Here is a 21646-nt window from a genome sequence, read left to right as displayed (position 1 = left end):
TACAGCACATTACCATTATCACCAGTGAGTAGATACTCAATGACTATAAGCCAGAAAAAACTAAGTGACAAGAATGGCCTAGGAATGAACTCCCGGGAACGGTCCAAGGACATAAGTCTCAACTTAAATTCTGAGGAGGTCCACCTTCTCTTTCATCGAAGGATTGGTTCCCTGGGAGTGCCATCAATTACGGAGACACCCTTTTGGCATCCTCTACCTTGAGAATGCTGCTTCCATGCTATTACTTAGTGTACCTATCAACCAAGGCACGCATTTCGGTCTTAACCCAAGGCTTCCCCACTCACAAAAAAAACAAGAAGACCAAAGATGGCGGTGGTATTGCAGAGGCAGAGGGCACAACACGTGCATGTGTAACAGGGAGGAAGCATCACAGTTACCTCAAGTTTCACAAGGGCTTTTGACTAAGAAATAAGCCATCCATGCTCATCATCACAATATTTGGTTAACTAGCATGGATTGAGGTAATGTTTTTCCATGGATCTCAGGCCTCAATTTTACATTGGTTGGAAAATAAAAATGACTCTCATCTTCCAAGGATTAAAAGTAAGTTAACCAATGACAGGGACAAGTCACAAGGGTATCAACGGCAACGTACTGAGTAAAAGGTAGACAATTTAGGGTCTCTTCCCAAAGAAATTAGGAATTTGACTTAAGATGAATGAACTTCAAGTTCTGTGCTGCCACCTTCTCCATGAAACGTGTGCCAATAGAAAACTACAGGACCCACAAGGACCCATTGAGACTAAAGGTTCAAAGTCACCATAAGAACATCTTAGAATAGTGCATATTTCCAATTAGCACGTTAATTCCCTCTGTCATATTGTCAAATGTCTTCACCCGCATTTCAAAGAATAAATCACCACACACAAAGGAAATGACTTTAAATAGACCAAGAAACAGCAGACACCTCTATGGCACTGCCAGTTAGCAAGACCCCTCCAGCTTGCACCATTGACAAATGGCAAAGAGTCCTGATCAGTAGTGAGGCCTGAGCCCTGTCATTCTCCACACGCAGTGTTTCAGTAGGCCAGAATAGAAACGTGCTCAGGAGAAGGAAAAGCCTGAGGTGCTGGGTTGCCTCTTCCTTCACAGCATGATTGATGAGGTCGGGGTTCCAGAGAGATTCCCCAGAAACCCCTGAGGAGGCTTGCTGGCCCTGGGAAAGAAAACAAACATTTAAATGATATTGTGGCAATATCTAAAAGCTTGTATAGGGGTAGGGGAACAGTGGTAGGGAGGGCGTTAAACCGAGAACCCTGATGTTCTTCTCCAATATGTGGAGTCAGGAAATGGGATACTACTTCCTTGGGCACCTCTTTGGACTCAGGTACCGGAGACAGTGAATGAGACATGAGGTGTGCTCCCAGTAATGTCTGCAAAGCAAAGAAATGGCAAGGAAGCAAGAAAGGGTGAAGATTTGAAGGTGCACTGACTTATGCATTACTTTGACTGTTACCTTCTGTCTCCAAGTCTCCTCCCCCAAAAATGCCCTCCCCTCTATGGTGGAGGCAGACGGACAGACTGCCATTCCCCACCAGCCACTTGGCCCACAGGTCCCAAGCCTCCCCTTTTGCATAGATAAACATGGCTTTCTATTACCTTCAGATCCATTTTTGAACCAGGAGTTAAAAAGCATCTGAGCAGTATCCCACATTCCCTCCATTCCTGGAGTTGACTTTTGACCATCCTCTCGAGTTCATCCTGCTATTGCCTGTTAGTGCAAAAGATTCCAAATAGGATCCAAACATTAAAACTTTGAAGATAAAATGACAAGATCTTGTTTTTGGAAACCATTACATTAAAATAAATTCAAGCTTGCTGTAATGGGACACTGACTGTGAGCAGAGGAACAGCTCTAATTCCTGGAAAAAGATGTCAATATCTAGGAGGGTCTCAATCATGAAGTTAACAAGCAGCAACCATGAACAGACCTTAACACCAATGGCAGTTCCTTGCCTGGAGACCCAGGACATTGGATTCAATGCCTTCCTAAATGATGGTACAGGTGAGAACAGATGGGTGATGCCCTCTGCCCAAAACCTGTCACCTCACACGAGAGACGGTTGTTCTTACCTGGCTGGATGCTCTGGACAGTTAGTTCCAATTCCACACTAGTCATGGTACAGGCTCCCATGCTGACAAGTCCCAGACGTTTCCACCACAGGTCCTGAAGGAGATGGCAATTGTACAAATCTGCAAGACTAGAACCACTGGGGAAACACATATGGCAACTCATAACGTAGGTAGGGGGCTGGAGCACGTGTCCTATTACCCTTATGAAGAAGAGCTGCTGAATATACCTAGTGGGGACTGAGTACACAGTTATTCAGCCCATGCCAGGTAGACCAAATTCATGAAAGGCAACGTAACACAGAGATTGCAGGAACTGTGCCACAACACCAGGTAAGAGTGCCTTTCAGAGGCTCCACTGCTCCCTTCAAAGGGAACCACAGGTCATGGGGTAATCAGTCAATAGGAGTAGCCCATTCCACGGAATTCTTGTCCTCCCCAGGCTAGGCCTTGATCACTCATTTCTCTTTACCTTGTGGACATATAAAAAAATACATGAATCATTTTTTTTTTCTAAGGAAGAACACCTGGAAACGATACCAATGCTACATTTAAAGAAAAACAGTATATTACTTACACCATTGTGCTTCAAAAGCAAAACTGTCAACGTCACCTGCAATTGGCAATTACTCCCAGATTACTGAAAGCACTCAATCTGTGACTTTCTTCATTCATAAATGGGAAATTCCTCATTATGTTTAAAGGAAACTTATGCAAAAGCCTCAGGACAGAATTGGATTAAATAACATGATATTGAGCAGGCAATTCATGTGGGAAATGAAATTCCCAACAATGTGCAGAGGTGACAGGTGACCAGTACTTCCGGGCATTCACTGCCATAAAACAAGTGGCAGCTTATTCCATATGTGCGGTTTGATCTAGAAAATGCCACCAAACTTGCTTCATTTGGGTACATTTATGAAATAAGGAAACACCAGGACTACAATCTCAACCAATCCAATAATATTAAAACAATTTGATGGTAAAATCAAGTCAAACTTCAGGTAGCCGGCAACGTGAGGCTGGAACTGTTGTAAAGCAAGACACACAAAACCAACGAAAACATTATATTTCTTATTTGTGCATTGAAAAGAACGAAAAAGTGTTTAACCATGCTTTGGATGAGGGTCAGGACCGCAGTTAATTTAATACAATGCTAAAAAACACATTTTTCCAAATTAAAACCCAATCCTATGAAACAGCCGAGAACGATGGTTAAGGGCATTCACAGTCGTAAAAAATCAAGCACGCGGCCCATTGATGACGTTCTGCATTTATTAATCCACCCTGGCCCACAACATTTCCTTAAAGTACATTTATGGATCCGCTCAAGAGCGTACAAGAACAGAAACATAAAGTACATTTGTGGAGAGATAACAACACTACAATATTTTTAATTATATCACGGAAGATATTACGATAGAAAACAAAAGGCAATCAATCAATCAGACATTAATTTACTCTCTATCAACACAAAACCTTTTAAATTCCCTTATGAAGAGCCCTGGGACCAAAAGTTAATTGAATGAGACAGGAGGAGGAACAGGTGAAATTAAATGCAAATCCAAGTCCAATTTGTCTGAAAAATAACTGGCTGATGGGCAGACATATCACGAGATTTAAAACGTCACCTGCTAAGCCAGATGAATCACTTCACAATATGCACACTGAAAATACCCTCATTTGAGAAATATTTATGCAACAAATCCCAAAGAAATTTAACCAAATTCAAATGATTGCAATGTCGTGAAAAAAACGCAAGTCAGTATGCTAGAAACCAAAACAATAAATAGGATCCCTGGGGGCTTCATTCCCTACAGGGCCTTCAGGTATAAGCTCTTGACAACCTGACTGCTAGTTTACATATCCTTAAAGTGTCAATACCGCTAAACATTTTAAGGGGCGCTTTTGGCTGAATACAGTGATATTAAATAGACAATTGCATTATACAAAAGCACAAAACAGACTTCAAGGACCACGGCTAGGTGATTCACTGGGGTTAGTGAACAAGCTGTAAGTCCATTGCCCCATTTCACGTAGAAATAATCAAAACACTTTTTTTTCTTGTGAACACAGCATATTAGGAAGACCGATTCTGAACTTGAACCATAACAGACTACATTAAACCTATAATCATGTTAAATGAGGTACTCAACTGGCAAGTAAGGCAGCTAACTGTGGTCAGCTGTCATAACCCCACCTCAGGAGGTAATTTCCCTCCTTGTCACCTCTAAAGGAACAGAAATATGAAAACCGAATGGCGAAAGGTGGAAAAATAAAAACTTTAAAGAAATAAGCGGTGACGATATCTACCCAACGACAGTAATAAATAAAGGCAAACTCAGGTGCCCGGCGACCAACAGCCACCGTTCAGGGCTGGACCGACAGCTGCTCATCGATCAAATCAGCGTTTCCTCATTTTTAACTTTAAACCACCACAAAACCTTAGGATCCAGAGGGAGGAGGGGTGCCCATGACCAACATTTAAACAAACAAAATGACCGCAAACACTCATCACGTTGTTCCATCAAGCACAACACTGGGCCAGACGTGACTAGGGAGCTTCCCTGTCAACAATCCATTGGCCCATCGCACACATCCCTTAAAGATGTCACCACACATCATAAACCCAATTCGATCAGGATCACCACAAAACTCAGTAATTAAGAATTAAAACCAAATAAACTTACATTTTCTGATCCCGGAAGGCGGGTGCCGCCATATTCCCACATATCCTCGGGAAACTGTCCACGGAAGCCCCACAGGACAATCCAGACTTTAAGGGTATCTACCTGGTCACGTGGTACGGATGCCTGGACAACCAGTCTCAGGCACCGCCTACAAACAACTTCATTGGAGTGTCGGAAATGATTGACAAGTAACCCTACCTTGAGCTCCAGGTTTACAAGGGAAAACTAAACCAATACCTAAAGGCCCAGCTAAGTAACTCGGGCCTTTCTCATACTGTAGCTTATATAACTGTGCTCATCTCTCCATATCCAGTTCTACTACCCAGGCTTCTGTACATACCATATCCCCTGTTTCCTGGCATTTCTGATTTTGGAAATCTGGTTCACCCAGTTTCTCTAGGCCCACCTCAATTGCCCTCTCTTCCAGGAAGCCTTCCATGCTTTTACTCCTTCCCCTGCCAGGTAGAAGGGAGTTGTTCTTTGCTTTTAAGTGGGCACATGAGAGATATAGAGGGTGGGAGGAAGAAGAATTATATAGTCCTTGGGATCTGAAAGCAGTGGGCTGAGCAAGATGTCAGGGACCCAAGTTTTGTCTTTGCGATTTTATCAGTGCCTTTGAGGTTTCCATAATTGTGCTATGGCCAGGGGTAGCCATCCACAAGGTAAATCACAGCAGTCTCCCAGGATTAATCACAACACTGAACGCAAATAACTTTTCTGGATTTGATCCCTTTCCCTGTCTTTCTCTCTCTCAATATTTTGTCCCACCCTTCCAGCTTCAGGCATCAGCTGTCTCTTCTCTGACGACATGACTGACTTCATGTTTCCATGCACAAACGCTAGAAGACTGATTTCTTCTGTTGTAGGATGAATGATTATATGGTTTCAGATCTCATTTGCCAAAGTCACTGGCTTCATGAGTACTGGAGGTAGGACTGGACCCTGCCCCTTTTCAAGAGGCCATCTGCTGAGCTGCTCTCAATATGTGAGTCAGTATAAACAGAAACGTCCAACTCTACCAAGGATTGATTAATTTCAATTTTGAATTCATCTGTGCCCAAGGTGGAAGGTGAAGCACACAATCACGGGGTCATGATAGTTGGACCTTGAGTGGCTTGGGGAGCACCACCAGGAATGGCACTCTAACGACATAACTGTCCAATATGCAGAAAAGATTATTTTGAGTGGGAAAGGTGAAGCTGCACGGCGTGCATATGCAATAGTTCACGATGTTGCCCTACCCAGCCTGGACTCTCACAAGCAACACTAGCTGGGAAAGATGGACTCGCTGTCCTCCAAGTACAAGTCTGAAGAAACAGCAGAATCAGATTGGTTAAAATCACTTCCCAACTATGCTTTAGGAAGCTCAGACAATACACACAGATAGCTCAATTGTTGTGTATTGCCACGAACATGGGGGTCATGATTCAGCTGTCTGTTTCTGGTATCCTAGCTCCCTAAACCATTGTTTGGAAGTGACCAGAGGCTGGTGTAGTGGAAGGATTAAGGAGAGATGTTGTTCAAAGGCTAGAAAATTCCAGTGTGACAGAGAGAATTGGTTTTTGAGATCTTCCCCACAAGAAAGTAGTATGTGTAGTAAAGGCTATTTCAATTTACTCGATTTAATCATTCTACAACATGTAATACATCAAATTATCACATTTTGCCCCCAAAATATATACAATTATTATATGTGACTCTTTTTTTATAAAAACAAGAGAACCATTTTCCCCTAGAGATAATTTACCCTCTACAGTCTTGCTGCTCCTATAAAAGCTCAGAGAATGATTATTAGTGAGCTTTTCCAGATATCGGCGTTGGGCAAAAGACTTTGGCAAAGATCCAGAGGGACAGGGAGTGGTTCTATACTTTGTCCAGAAATCAGTGAAGGGATGAATCTGGGAACTTAAGGAGCAAGGGATGGGAAGAGAAGGAAGAACCAGGCCGTTAGTGTCAATCCGATGCCCGGGAATTCCCACCTCATTGCTCACCTGTTGCTGAGGCTTTTCCCTCCGGCTGCACTCTGCAGCTGGAAACATGGCTGGCCTCTCTTGATGCCAGGACACTGCCCAGGTCCTGTCTCTCAGTGCACTTGTGTCTCCACAGTCTATGCTCACTAGTCACTCTGCTCCCATCCATACTTCATCTCATGCTCATAGGTTGTCCTGAAAAAATTATCTATGACTTCTTATCCACCTGCACCAGTGGTCAAGTGTATGGGTTCCACGTAGGCTGCTTGCATTCATGTCACAGCTCTTCCTCCTACCACCTGTGTATTTTTCCGGGTTGTTTTTCTTCTCTATTTCTTTGTGAGTAAAATGATGGTACAGTCTCTAAGTCTGTTCAGGCTGTTTTAAAAAAAATATCTCCCACTGGGTAATTCACAAAAGGCAGGAGTAGATTACTCAGTGTTCTGGAGGCTGGGAAGTCCATGAGCAAAGCACCAGCAGGTTTGCTGCCTCACGAGGGCCTCTTACTTCTTCATGTCACCCTTTGTGTTCCCACACATATTGTAAGGGGAAAGAAGGCTCCCACTGGCCTCTTTTATAAGGCAGGCCACTATCCCATTCATGAGGGCAGAGCCGCATCACCTAATTACCTCCCAAAGGCCCTACCTATAATACCTTCACTGTGGGGACTAACTTGCATCATAAAAATTGTGGGGGTACACCAACATTGAAATCACTGTAGAGACCAATAAGGATTATGTTATTGGACTGCCTTGGCATTCAGCAACCGGAATAAATCCTGGAAGATATCAAACTTTCCTGTAAAGTTAGCTATGATTTTTTTTTGTAACATTTTGCTGCATGTCTCTGGTCAAATATCATCTCCTTCCTTGAGCTGTTCTGTGCCGGGCCTGTCTGTATTAGTCTCCTTTTTCTAATCCCTTTTAGCCGAAACATTCATAACACACAACCCACCTCCTACAACACATTGTCCACTTTGCCAGTAGTTTTCATGTCAACATTGTCGCTTTCATCTGTGCTAATATCTCTGTATTAATCAACATGTTAAGTCTGATCCTAATTCTTCATATATGCATCTCATCTCCTAAGTTTACTACAAGTTTCCCTCTGGGCCACTGTTATGGTTGTGATATTTGTCTCCTCCAATACTCATTTTGGAATTTAGCCCCGAAAGGTGGAGTATTAGGGGAATATTTAAGTTCTGTTGGATCATGAGGCCCAGCCCTCATGAGTGGGTCGATCCCCTCATGAAAGGGGAACTGGTGGCTTCATATAAAGTAAAAGGGAGCCTGCACTAGCACATGGCATGCTCAGCCCCCTGCATGTGTTGTACTCTTCCCCGCCTTCGGAATCTGCTGAGAGTACTCCACAGGAAAGAACTCTCAGCAGATGTAGCCCCTTAACCTTGGATTTCCCAGTCTCCACAACTGCAAGAAAGAAATTTCTTTTCTTTCTACATTACCCTGTTTCAGGGGCTCTGTTATAAGCAACAGAAAAGAGACTCATACTGGCACCTAACCAGCTTATTCCTTTCTGATATAATTTAGCTCAATGCAGACCAGGTTTCATATGTACATAAGCAGGTACTGAAATAGAAGCTTTCATTGGGCCATCACAAGAAATATCTTCCCCTGAGGATTTCACAAGGAACCTGTTCACTCATTGGTTTTGCTAGATCATGCATAATGTGGGTGGGCTCTTGTAGCACAGTTAGTCCTCCTGTGCCCAAGCGAATAGGGTGTGTGGAGTGGCTTATGTCTCCCTCCCCCATGTTTCTTGCAGTCAGTGAGCTCCCAAGTTGCTGGAGAGTTTTTCAACACTCACAAGCCCAAAAGCTGCTGCCACCGGGGAACTGGTGCTTCACGAGGGTGAAGGACCAACCGTCTGGTGCCTTCAGGTCACTTCCCCTCAACACAGGCATGAGCCGAGACAGCAGGTGCCATATTGCTTTTCCACTCACCATACACCTTAATCCTTCCCAGGGGGCCTCAGCTCCTCAGTTTTTATCTCACTATTTCTCACATAAAATATACCAACTCCATCCCAGCTGGAAACCAAAGGAAACCTGCATGACTCCATAATCTGGATATTCTGGGTGGGCTGCCTTCAGGAGAGAGGGACAGAGATGACCAAGTGCTAGCTTTCTTCTACTCAGACCCTTTTCCTCCCCTTCCACTGCCCCAGTGGATGCTGCTGAGAGACAAGTGAAGCAGGGCTCACTGGAACTGTTTCTCCTCTCTGTTGGTGCAACCACCACACCAGGCCTTGCACAGAGAGTGGGGCTCAAACTTTCCCAGACTCCCCTTCGCATCCCCTACTGTTGTGGCCCAACCAGGTTCATTGCCTGCTGCCCAAGAAGAAGCCAGTATACTAAGTCAATAGGTTTTATGGCAGAGCAAGAGTCTTTATTCTAGATAGCACTAAGTGGGTAGATGGGAGAAATCTCAAATCCGCCTCCCCAAGATTTTGGGAGACAGTATTTTTAACAAAAGTTTGGCAGGCAAGGGATTAGGCAATTAAGTTCATTAATTGGGGCAAAATCATAGGAATGTAGAAATCATGTTCTTGTGTTGTTTCAGCCCCTGGAGTCACAATTCCACATGAGTCAGTTTCTTGGTATGGGCTGCAGGTCCTGGTGGGTCAGTCAATCAACTGGAATACAGGGCTTGGAAGATATCTTAAAAACTACCTTTAGGTTTGAAAAGGTGATGTTATCTATGGATAAAGTTAAGAATCTTTATGACCACCAGGTGCCTGGCTCCAGATTGGCAATTATAGAGGTGCAAATAGAGGGGGTGCAAATAGAGAGACAGCAAATAATTTTTATCATTATTTTTGGCGAGGCATTTACCACAGTTCTTGGCTTGTACCCCATATTGACATGCAGTTTCACTACCTATAGCTACTTAGAGAGACAACAGAGCCACTACGCCAAGGCTTGCCCAGGGAATTGGGCTCAGACCTTCCCTCTAGAGGTCCTGCAGCAGACTGAGGGGTGCTCAGACTGTGAGCTCCCTGCCCGCTGCCCCTCCTTGGTGCCAGTTGCCCAGCAACTGCATCACTGTGGTGCATGACCCGAGGCAGAGGGACATCAAACCTACTTGGGGACCCTGTGGGCAGCTTGAGACCAGCACACTTCTCACTGGATGCCCATCCAGCCACAGTGAGTAGACTGGCAGACTATCGTTCTCTGGCACTCAATTGGTCTCCAGGTCTCATGTTTCTCATATAGAAAAGGTCCTACAGATTGCTGGCTTTAGATCATAGTCAAAGCCCCATTTTCATACCTGTAAAAAGATCATGTGTGCATTATTTGCATAATTCCTGGATTCCTGAATTTTGTTTTTGGACATCTTATCCAGTCAATCCTGCTTCTGCCTGGTACTGCAAGGGTTTTCAAAACAAAATAAAAAAGGCAGGTCAAACTTTGATGTGAAAATGTCAAGATCAGGTTTCGTTGAAATCTGACATTCTAATAAAGTCAATGTGTCTGTACAGCAGCCCCTACAGTGTACAGGGGAACACAAATAAGGACTGGGGAAATGTCACTGTTTAGCTAAAAGAATTGATTGTAGAAAGAGGATCTCCACCATGGAGTTAATAAGCAGTGCCCATGGACTGCCCCTGACATTGTTGGTACCTCTTAGCCTAGAGACTCAGGAAAAGAGTTTCCTGTAAAGAGTTTCAACACCATCCTAAATGATAGTACAGCTGACAGGAAAATGGGCGCTGCCATCGACCCAACTCCCGTCACATCACAAAACATAAGCTTACTCTTACTTGTCTGCCTGGTCTTGACAATTGGTTCCAGTTCAACCCTCTTCATGTTACAGGCCCATGGGCTGACTGTATTGGACTTTTCCATCACAAGTTCCGAAGCAGATGGTGACTGCACAAATCTGCCAGGAGACTTTCCTGTGGGCGGACAGCCTCCCACCACTACAGGAAAGTTATGTACCTTGGAAGCTCATCCAGGTGGGTGGCTGGGGCATACCTACTTTTTCTCTTATCCAGAGAGTAGTTTCTGAATATGGTTGGTGGGGACCATGTACTCAATCATGAAGCCTGTGTGAAGTAGTCAAAAGAGTGAAAGATAAAGAGAGATAGAAACTACATAAATCAAGCACGAAATCGGATAGGACCAATATTTTAGAGACCCGACTGCAGCTTCAAAACAATAATAGTTGATCCTACTTTAATGAAAAATGGAAGAATTATTAGATATTAGACTAAAAGGCATTGTCTGTTATTTGCTACAAGAGGAGGTTCAGAAGTTCATTTTTTCTCTTCAATAATAAGGGTATTAAATCATACAAAATTATGCATAATCAACTTTTGTAATGGGTTTTGTATTCTAACTATGTTACTAATTACTGACACTCATACACCATGCAAGACTGTGGGTAACAATTCATTGAAATAGGTTTTGACAATATACAGCTCAGTTTTTGTCTCAGTATTTGCTAACGTAGTAAGTTTAAAATTGCTACTATTAGAAAACAGCTAATACCACTCAGAAAAACGTCATGAAGAATCCATTCAATAAGGAAAGTTACTGTAATCTGACATTAAACATAGGTCTTTGAGTAGATGTAGGGTTTGTTTTTCCGTACCTGAGATACTTGGCTTAGGGTAATGGTCTCCAGTTCCACCAAAGATGCTGCAAGAAAACATTATTTCATTCCTATAGAAGGTACCCATGTAACAAAAACATTGGTTTAATATTTTGAAATAAAAAAACCCAGAGGTCTTTGAGGGGAAAACAGTAAAAATGGATAGCTGCTAAAAATGGGGGATTTGCTCTTAATTGGCAAGGATGACTGTAGGATATTATAGGGAATGAGCATGCAGTAAAAATGCCTTCATTCCACACTTAAATAATTATTTAAGGGATAGGGATTTTCCAGAAAAGTTAGAATTAGTCACGTAGTTAATATCCTAATTCATGAACTCTGCATGCCTCAAAGTACCAACAACACAGATAAAGTAAAACCCAAACACTAGCAATGAATCTTTCACATTTCTAACATCATCAGGTGGATTGAGAAAACATCAATGCTCTGTCACTCACATAGGAGTCATTGAAACATTTCAACATGATATAACATGTACAATTCAAGTCAATATCAAGAATCATCCCCCCTGGCCTAGAGCACACCAGGCAGAAATGAGCGGGCATGCAGCTGAACTCCTCACACGCTCCCTGGAGCTGGTAAGTGGGCTCCCTGCCAAGGCTCTGAGCATGGTGGCGTGGGGAATGTCCATGATTCTGCCCCTCCCTGGGCCTCAGTTTCCCCATCTGTGGAGATGACAGGAGTACATACCAGATGTGCTGTACGGGTACCTCTGGTATTTACTGAGCACCTGCTGGGCCCTGGACCCACGCGGGAATCAGACACAGTCCTGCCCACAGAGAAGCCACATCCCATGGTGGGTGTGGGGCAGGCATTAAACACGTGAACAACCAAGAAAACATCGGATGGTGGGAAGTGCCACTAGCATGGGTTGGCGAGGAGGGAAAGGGGGAGATGTGGGGATGCCAGGGAAAGTGTCCAGCCAAGCAAAGTTTGTGCAAGGATACTGCAAACACAGAGAACAACAAGCACAAAGAAGGACATGGGGGCGGAGCAAGATGGCGGACGAATAACACCGCCAGTCAGAGGGTCTCTACAGAAAAGACCAATTCTAGCAGAAACTAGAGGAAAGAAGCAAGAAGACGAGCATACAGCGGACAAGGGCCGGAAGGAGGGGTACCTGAGACCCCGGGAGACTCCACGGGAGGAGGCTGCGGAGGAGAACTGGAGGCTGAGACCACCGGAGCAGCCCGGAGACCAGCGGCAAGGGTAGGTGGAATTGCTGTTTCCCCTCCCCTGCATTCGGGACTGCTGGCGGGCTCCCCAGTGGGTGGAGAGACCTGCGGACATCAGCCCAGAGACTGCCGCCGCTTGCCAACGGTGAGCCTGTAGCAGACGTGGCACCAGGTTCCCAACTTCCTCCGGGCACCTCCGTGTGCACGGACCCGAGCCGCGCGGCAGGCGCCATATTGCCTCCTCCTCCCCTCCGCCGACCCTACCCGCGGCTGCCCAGAGAGACAATACAGCCACCAGCCGGAGGCACCTCCAGGGAACGGGACCTTCCCGTTTGGGACCCCGCCCGCCCTCCCAGGTGCTGCTGGCACCGTGTTCCCAGGAAAACGGTGCCGACTCAGAGGCTGAGAGACATAGATCCAGCTTGGGCTCCCTGTGGGTGAATTAGGACCGGAAATCCTCTCCCTGGTGGGAATACAGTTTGAACTCTGGGACCCAGAGGTCGGACCTGCAGACCAGATCCCCTGCACCGAGGGCTAGCATTGCCCCGGGCACAGAAGGATTATACGCGAACAGCCTACTGAGGGCTGTGTGCCTCCAGGGGCGGATCGGCGTCCTAGAGGGCAACCCTCCTCCCAGGAGGAGGCCGTGCGCCCAATCCAGGTGGCATTCCTGTGCAGGGAACCTCCCCGCCGGCACCACAGTCCGGGGAGGCCTGGTGGCTTGTGGTCTGGCCTGCTGGCAGAGGCCCAGGAGTAGCTGCAGAGTTGGGGAGGGTGGAAAGAAGCGAGGCCTGCTGCAGACTGCGGGTCTCAGACAGCCCCACCCCCACCTCCAGACTTTCTGGCTGAGCGGGACCATTCCAGCCCTGCCCTGACAGCTTTCCCTGTAAGCTGAGAACAGAACTTTGACCCCTGCTAACGGCCTGAGGGCAGGCTTACCCAACCCAGCTCCGCCCAGAACGAGAGCTGATAACAGGACTCAAAATCAACACCATAGCCTGTTCCTCCAAGCAAACACCACCTACTGACAGGGGCGGCATCTTGCACAGCCTTTCCACGGCATCCACTGACTCAATATACAGGGAGTGGTCCAATTTCACCCACAGGCACCACCTAATGCCTCAGAAACTAAACAAGGTGTGTGAATACCCAAACAATAACCTAAGGAAAGAAACAACAACTGATCGACATGGGAAGAAGTCAGCGAAAGAACTCAGGAAATATGAAGAACCAAACGGAAAACACACCCCCAAGGAGGAGCACCAGCCCCCTAGAAACGGACACCGACCAAAATCAGGCAACCAATATGACAGAAAAGGAATTTCGTATGTGGATCATAAGAACACTCACCCAGCTGCAACAACAACTCAATAACCAACACCAAGAAAACACAAAAAACCTCCAAGAAATGGAACAAAGGTTCAACAAAGAGATTGACACAGTGAAGAAAACTTTAACTGAAGTCCTGGAGATGAAGAATCAACTCAGAGAACTACAAAATACTGTGGAAAGTCTCAAGAACAGGGTAGATCAAGCAGAAGAAAGAATCTCAGAGCTTGAAGATAACACCCTCCAATTAAATAAATCAGTCACAGAAATACAGCAGAGAAACAAGAGAAAAGACCAAAGCCTACAAGAGCTGTGGGATTATGTGAAAAAACCTAACGTGAGGGTCATAGGTTTAGCCGAAGGGGAGGAAGACAACACTCAAGGGCTGGACAAGCTTTTTGAAGATATAATAGAGGAAAATTTCCCAGGCCTTGCTCAAAATCTCGATATACAAGTTCAAGAAGCCCAGAGGACCCCTGGGAGATTCAATGCAAACAGGAAGACATCACGTCATGCAGTCATCAGACTGACCAAAGTATCAACTAAAGAGGCCCTTCTAAGAGCTGTAAGACAAAAGAAGCAAGTGACATACAAGGGAAAGCCAATTCGAATAACATCAGACTTCTCTAATGAGACTTTACAAGCAAGGAGAGACTGGGGCCCCATTCTCACTCTTTTGAAACAAAACAATGCCCAGCCTAGAATATTATTCCCTGCAAAACTAAGCTTCATATATGAAGGAGAAATAAAAACATTCTCAGACAAGCAAAGGCTCAGAGAATTCACCAAGACAAGACCAGCCCTACAAGAAGTACTTAAAACAGCGTTACCCACGGAACATCATAATAATAATCCACGGATATAAAAACAACCAAAACCCAAAGATATTAAAGGCCAGATATTACAATGGCTCAAGACAGAAATCATAGCAACAACATCCAACCCAACAGAATGATCAGTAATCTACCTTACCTATCAGTTCTCTCAATAAATGTGAATGGCTTAAACTCTCCACTCAAGAGACATAGGCTGGCTGAATGGATAAGAAAATACAGGCCAAGTATATGCTGTCTTCAGGAAACACATTTAACCTACAAGGATGCACATAGACTAAAAATAAAAGGGTGGAGATCAATATTCCAAGCAAATAGAAACCAAAAGAAGGCCGGTGTGGCAGTTCTAATTTCAGACGATTTAGTTTTTAAACCAACAAAAGTAGTAAAAGACAAAGAGGGTCAGTATATAATGGTGAAGGGCACAGTCCAACAAGAGGAGATAACAATTTTAAATATATATGCACCCAACTTAGGTGCACCCAGATTCATAAAGCAAACCTTACTGGAGCTAAGCAAATGGATTAATAGCAACTCCATAATCGCCGGAGATTTCAACACCCCACTGACGGCACGAGACAGATCCTCCAAACAGAAAATTAATAAAGAAATAATGGACTTAAACAAAACTCTAGAACAATTGGGTCTGACAGACATCTACAGAACATTCTACCCAAAATCCACTGAATATACGTTCTTCTCATCAGCTCACGGGACATTCTCTAAGATTGACCATATCCTAGGACACAAAGAAAATCTCAAGAAATTTAAAAAAATAGAAATCATACCATGTACTTTCTCAGATCACAGTGGAATAAAACTAGAAATCAACCCTAACAGAAACTCACATTTCTACACAAAAACGTGGAAATTAAACAACCTCCTACTAAATGATTACTTCGTAAATGAAGAAATCAAGACGGAAATAAAAAACTTCTATGAAGAAAACGACAATGGAGAGACAAGTTATCAACTCCTCTGGGACACAGCTAAAGCAGTTCTGAGAGGAAAGTTTATCTCCATAAATGCCTATAACCAAAAGGCAAGAAGATCACAAATAGACAATCTAATGAAACGACTCAAAGAGCTGGAAAAAGAAGAACAGACCAACCCCAAACCCAGCAGAAGAAGTGAAATCAACAAGATCAAATCAGAACTAAACGAAATTGAAAACAGGAAAGCTATTCAGGAGATTAATAAAACAAAAAGTTGGTTCTTTGAAAAAATAAACAAAATTGACACGCCATTGGCTAAGCTAACGAAAAGCAGAAAAGAGAAATCTCTAATAAGCTCCATCAGGAATGAAAAAGGAGATATCACAACTGATCCCAAAGAGATACAAGATACAATTTATGAATACTACAAAAATCTTTATGCACACAAACTGGAAAATGTGGAGGAAATGGACAAATTTCTAGAAACACACAGCCTCCCTAGGCTCAACCAGGAAGAAATAGATTCCCTGAACAGACCAATCTCAACAGCTGAAATAGAAACAGCAATTAAAAATCTCCCTAAAAAGAAAAGTCCCGGTCCAGATGGCTTCACACCTGAATTTTACCATACTTACAAAGAAGAACTAGTACCTATCTTGCAGAAACTATTCCACAACATCGAGAAGAACGGAAACCTCCCCGACACCTTTTATGAAGCGAATATTACTCTGATACCAAAACCAGGAAAGGATGCAACAAAAAAAGAAAACTACAGACCAATATCCCTAATGAATATAGATGCAAAAATTTTCAACAAAATCTTAGCTAACCGAATCCAGACACTTATCAAAAAAATAATCCACCACGACCAAGTGGGCTTCATCCCAGGGATGCAGGGATGGTTCAACATACGTAAATCTATAAATGCAATTCACCACATAAACAGAAGCAAAAACAAAGACCACATGATTCTTTCAATAGATGCAGAAAAAGCTTTTGACAAAATTCAACACCCTTTCATGATACGAACACTTAAGAAAATAGGCATAGAAGGGACATACCTAAAAATGATACAAGCTATATATGACAGACCCGTAGCCAACATCATACTGAATGGGGAAAGACTGAAATCATTCCCACTTAGAACTGGAACCAGACAAGGCTGCCCACTATCTCCACTTCTATTCAACATAGTGCTGGAAGTCTTGGCTACAGCAATCAGACAGGAAAATGGAATCAAAGGTATCCAAATAGGGGCAGAAGAGATCAAACTTTCACTGTTTGCTGATGATATGATATTGTATCTAGAAAACCCCAAGGATTCAACCAAGAAACTCCTGGAACTGATCAATGAATTTAGTAAAGTCTCAGGATACAAAATTAATACACAGAAATCAGAGGCATTCATATACGCCAACAACAATCTAATTGAGAACCAAATCAAAGACTCAATTCCCTTCACAATAGCAACAAAGAAATTAAAGTACCTAGGAATATATTTAACCAAAGAGGTAAAAGACCTCTACAGGGAGAACTATGAAACACTGAGGAAGGAAATAGCAGAGGATGTAAACAGATGGAAATCCATACCATGCTCGTGGATCGGCAGACTCAATATCGTCAAAATGTCTATACTACCCAAACTGATCTACAGATTCAATGCAATACCTATTAAAATCCCATCAGCATTCTTCACAGATATAGAAAAAATAATTTTACGCTTCGTATGGAACCAAAGAAGACCCCGAATATCAAGAGCAATTCTAGGCAACAAAAACAAAATGGGAGGCATTAATATGCCAGATATTAAACTATACTACAAAGCTGTAGTAATTAAAACAATATGGTATTGGCACAAAAACAGGAATATTGACCAGTGGAACAGATGTGAGAATCCTGATATAAAACCATCCTCATATAGCCGTCTCATCTTTGACAAAGCAGACAAAAACATACGCTGGGGAAAAGAATCCCTCTTCAATAAATGGTGCTGGGAAAACTGGATAGCCACCTGTAGAAGGCTAAAACAGGACCCACACCTTTCACCTCTCACAAAAACCAACTCACGCTGGATAACAGACTTAAACCTAAGATATGAAACTATTAGAACTCTAGAGGAAAAAGTTGGAAACACTCTCCTAGACATCGGCCTGGGCAAAGAGTTTATGAAGAAGTCCCCAAAGGCAGTCACAGCAGCAACAAAAATAAATAAATGGGACATGATCAAACTACAAAGCTTCTGCACAGCCAAAGAAATAGTCATGAAAGTAAACAGACAACCTACAGAATGGGAGAAAAATTTTGCATCCTACGCATCCGATAAAGGATTGATAACTAGAATATACTTAGAACTCACAAAAATCAGGAAGAAAAAATCAAATAACCCCATTAAAAAGTGGGCAAAGACTTGAACAGAAACTTTTCTAAAGAAGACAGAAGAATGGCCAACAAACATATGAAAAAATGCTCAACATCTCTAATCATCAGGGAAATGCAAATCAAAACCACAATGAGATATCACTTAACCCCAGTGAGAATGGCCTTTATCAAAAAATCTCCAAACAATAAATGCTGGCGTGGTTGCGGAGAGAGAGGAACACTCCTACACTGCTGGTGGGACTGCAAACTAGTTCAACCTCTGTGGAAAGCAATATGGAGATACCTTAAAGCGATACAAGTGAATCTACCATTTGATCCAGCAATCCCATTGCTGGGCATCTACCCAAATGATCCAGTGACACTCTACAAAAAAGACACCTGCACTCGAATGTTTATAGCAGCACAATTCATAATTGCAAGGCTGTGGAAACAGCCCAAGTGCCCATCAATCAAAGAATGGATTAATAAAATGTGGTATATGTACACCATGGAGTACTATTCAGCTCTAAGAAACAATGGTGATATAGCACACCTTATATTTTCCTGGTTAGAGCTGGAACCCATACTACTAAATGAAGTATCCCAAGAATGGAAAAACAAGCACCAGATATATTCTCCAGCAAACTGGTATTAACTGAGTAGCACCTAAGTGGACACATAGGTGCTACAGTAATAGGGTATTGGGCAGGTGGGAGGGGGGAGGGGGGCGGGTATATACATACATAGTGGGTGAGATGTGCACCATCTGGGGGATGGTCATGATGGAGACTCAGACTTTTGGGGGGAGGGGGGGAAATGGGCATTTATTGAAACCTTAAAATCTGTACCCCCATAATATGCCAAAATAAAAAAAAATAATTAAAAAAAAAAAAAAAGAAGGACATGGACTTGATGCATGTGACAAACAGCAGGAGGCCACTGTGGCTGGTGCTGGGGGCAGTGGTAGGAGAGTGAGGTTGCAGAGGTCGGCAGAGGCCAGATCGTGGGAGGCAGTTTGGTTTAACCCCAAGAGGGAACATAAATTTGTTTTAAAAAATCAACTAGCACTAAGGCTAGTAAGGAAATTCAAACATCACCATTATCTAAAAGAAATAACTCTTTCCCCACAGAAAGTATTGCTACTGGAAGCTCGGCACTTTTCCCTGAGGCTGCATCAAAAGAATGAAGACAAGTGATTTCAGGAGAAGGAAAGAGGAGTTTATTAATTTGCTGGAAAATGAGGAGGATGGAGACTCCTGTTTAAAATGCCATCATCCTAATAATAGGCAGAAATGCAGAGCTTTCACAGGGAGGTTTTCAGTTTCAGACCATTTCTGTTCAACTACAGTGGATGATTCTGATCATCTCATGTCAGTCCCATCTCTGCTGAAGACAATCCCAGAACCTCCACGCAGACAGTGGTGTTGAGCCATCTCCTGTAGCACAAAGAACAAAGGACACTGCCCCTCCAGACCACTGGCTTGAGGCAGAGATGCAGATTTTAGTTCCCAAAGAGTGAGTGAGGTTTTAAAGAGAGAGATAACATTTTTGCTGTTTTTTCAGGCCATTGCCTGTTACATAATCCTCCCGACTCCATCAATTTCACCCTTCCATATTTACAGGAGGGGGGACAATGTAATCTTTGAGCTATTTTCTGCTGAATTGGGGTGATACTTTAGATGGAAGGTTTATACTGTAAAGCTTTGGCAATATATTTATGGCAATAGAATACCAGGAAAAACAGTCATAAGCAATAACTGCAACAGTGAGGACTGAGGAGGCAAAATGGACTGTCGCCTTGTATACAATCAATGTCTGATACAGGCCTGGGTTAGAAAGAAACATGGGACCTCTGAGTATAGAACTATTGGTTGCACCCTGTAGGTGATCTGACAGACCATCTTAAGTAACTTCAGAAATACTTGCACTGAATGAGGTTTAGGATGACAAGGCAGCAGTAGGCAGATCAACAGAAGACACAATAGCCTAGGGAAATCTTCACTGAGGAGTTGTCCCTCTATCCTAGAGACAAAACAAATAATCAAAGGAAGGTTAATAAAAATATCAACTTTTTCATTTTTTTTCCTTTTTGAAAAACACATACTTTAGATTGCCTACAGTCTGGCCCCTCTATTTGGTGCTTGGGTCCTCTTCTTCCAGGGGACACCTCTTTACTATGGTATGATGGACCCATGGTTTTAGTTTTGACAGTTTTAATGAGCTGTTAGAGACATTTGATAGAGTGTATTTTACTTTTTTGTTTCCGACCGGGGCAGAGACTTGAAACAGGCAAACTCATGTATAGTCGTTAGCACCTGACCCACTCATTTGACATGTTGTTTTACTCTGTTGTTATTACTCAGGGTTATATTATCATATTTACCTTGGGGTGTCAGGAAGGGTCTCTCATAAACTATGTTCTGGGGCTTAACTTAAGCCTGTTTCTAGGAGTACCCTTATCTGGAAGACACGTGGCAATATCTTATCTCAATTTCCTGTATCAATTTCAGGATGTATCTAATTTTCATTCTACATGTGGGGTGTTGTTTATTTGCTGGGTTACGTCCAATATGAAAGAATGTCTATTATTATTCTACATAGAGGAGGGGAGTCTATGAATATCATAAGGACCTATGGGATCATTGAGTCTACCGTGTCATGCTTTGGAGAAATGGTGTACCAGGTTCACACTGGGGGTCCACTTTAAGCATTTGTGGGCGACCACAGAACACTGTGCAACAGATCCAGATTCAGAGGACGGGAAGCAAAGTTCCCCTGATGGGCACTATCATGGAGTAGCCAAACACGGTGATACTTGGAGCTGTCCAGTGTCACCTTAGCTGTCTGTCTATGGTGTCCATCACAAGCATGTCATTTTCTATGTGCTTGGCCTCTTTTCCTGGACTGCGCATGTGCATTATCCCATCATCCTCTGAAGCTTGTTCCCATTCTGCACTGACGTATGTGCCTCGTGCCAGCAGCTCCTTGTAGGAGCCCATTTTGGAGCTTCAGGCACTCTCTCTACCTGCGGAGGACAAGCCTTTACCCAGCCTGAAAAGGTATCTATTAGTACAAGTTCAGGCATCTGAAGAAATTGCTAGTCACTGTACGTCTTTTTGTTTGTTTGGTTTTTTTGTTTTTGTTGTTCTTGGACCACCCCGAGCACATAAACAATTTGTTGTAAGCAGGGTCTTTCCGAATGGGGATTCATCAAATCCATTAAAACAAGCACATAGACAGTGCAAGGTACATAGGGTCCTCCCAAATGAGGTGCCCCCAAATCCACTAAGGCATTGCATCTATAATGTGTGTATTCATGTAGCTGCCTCTCACGAGGCCATATCAAAGCTTCGGGCCTGAGAATGAGTCCATGAGAATTCTGCCTCCATCTAACTGTGTCATCCGAAAAGTAACAGTCACAGTCTTTACTTTCTAAGTGAATCTAAATCTAGCCTGAGTATCAAGGCCCCCAGAGAACAGATCATCTCCAGTGGCCTCCTTAGCAGCTCTGCCAGTCACCTTTCTTTAGCCATGTTGGCCACCTGCTTGGGCTCAGCCACGGCCTGTTTCAAGGCCATTATTTTAACCACTTCAGTACGGCGCTCACCAGCCGCGAAACCTTCCCCACAGC

Source organism: Microcebus murinus, chromosome X (assembly GCF_040939455.1).
Source record: "Microcebus murinus isolate Inina chromosome X, M.murinus_Inina_mat1.0, whole genome shotgun sequence".
NCBI classification, from domain to species: domain Eukaryota; kingdom Metazoa; phylum Chordata; class Mammalia; order Primates; family Cheirogaleidae; genus Microcebus; species Microcebus murinus.
Note: the sequence above shows the minus strand (reverse complement) of the source record.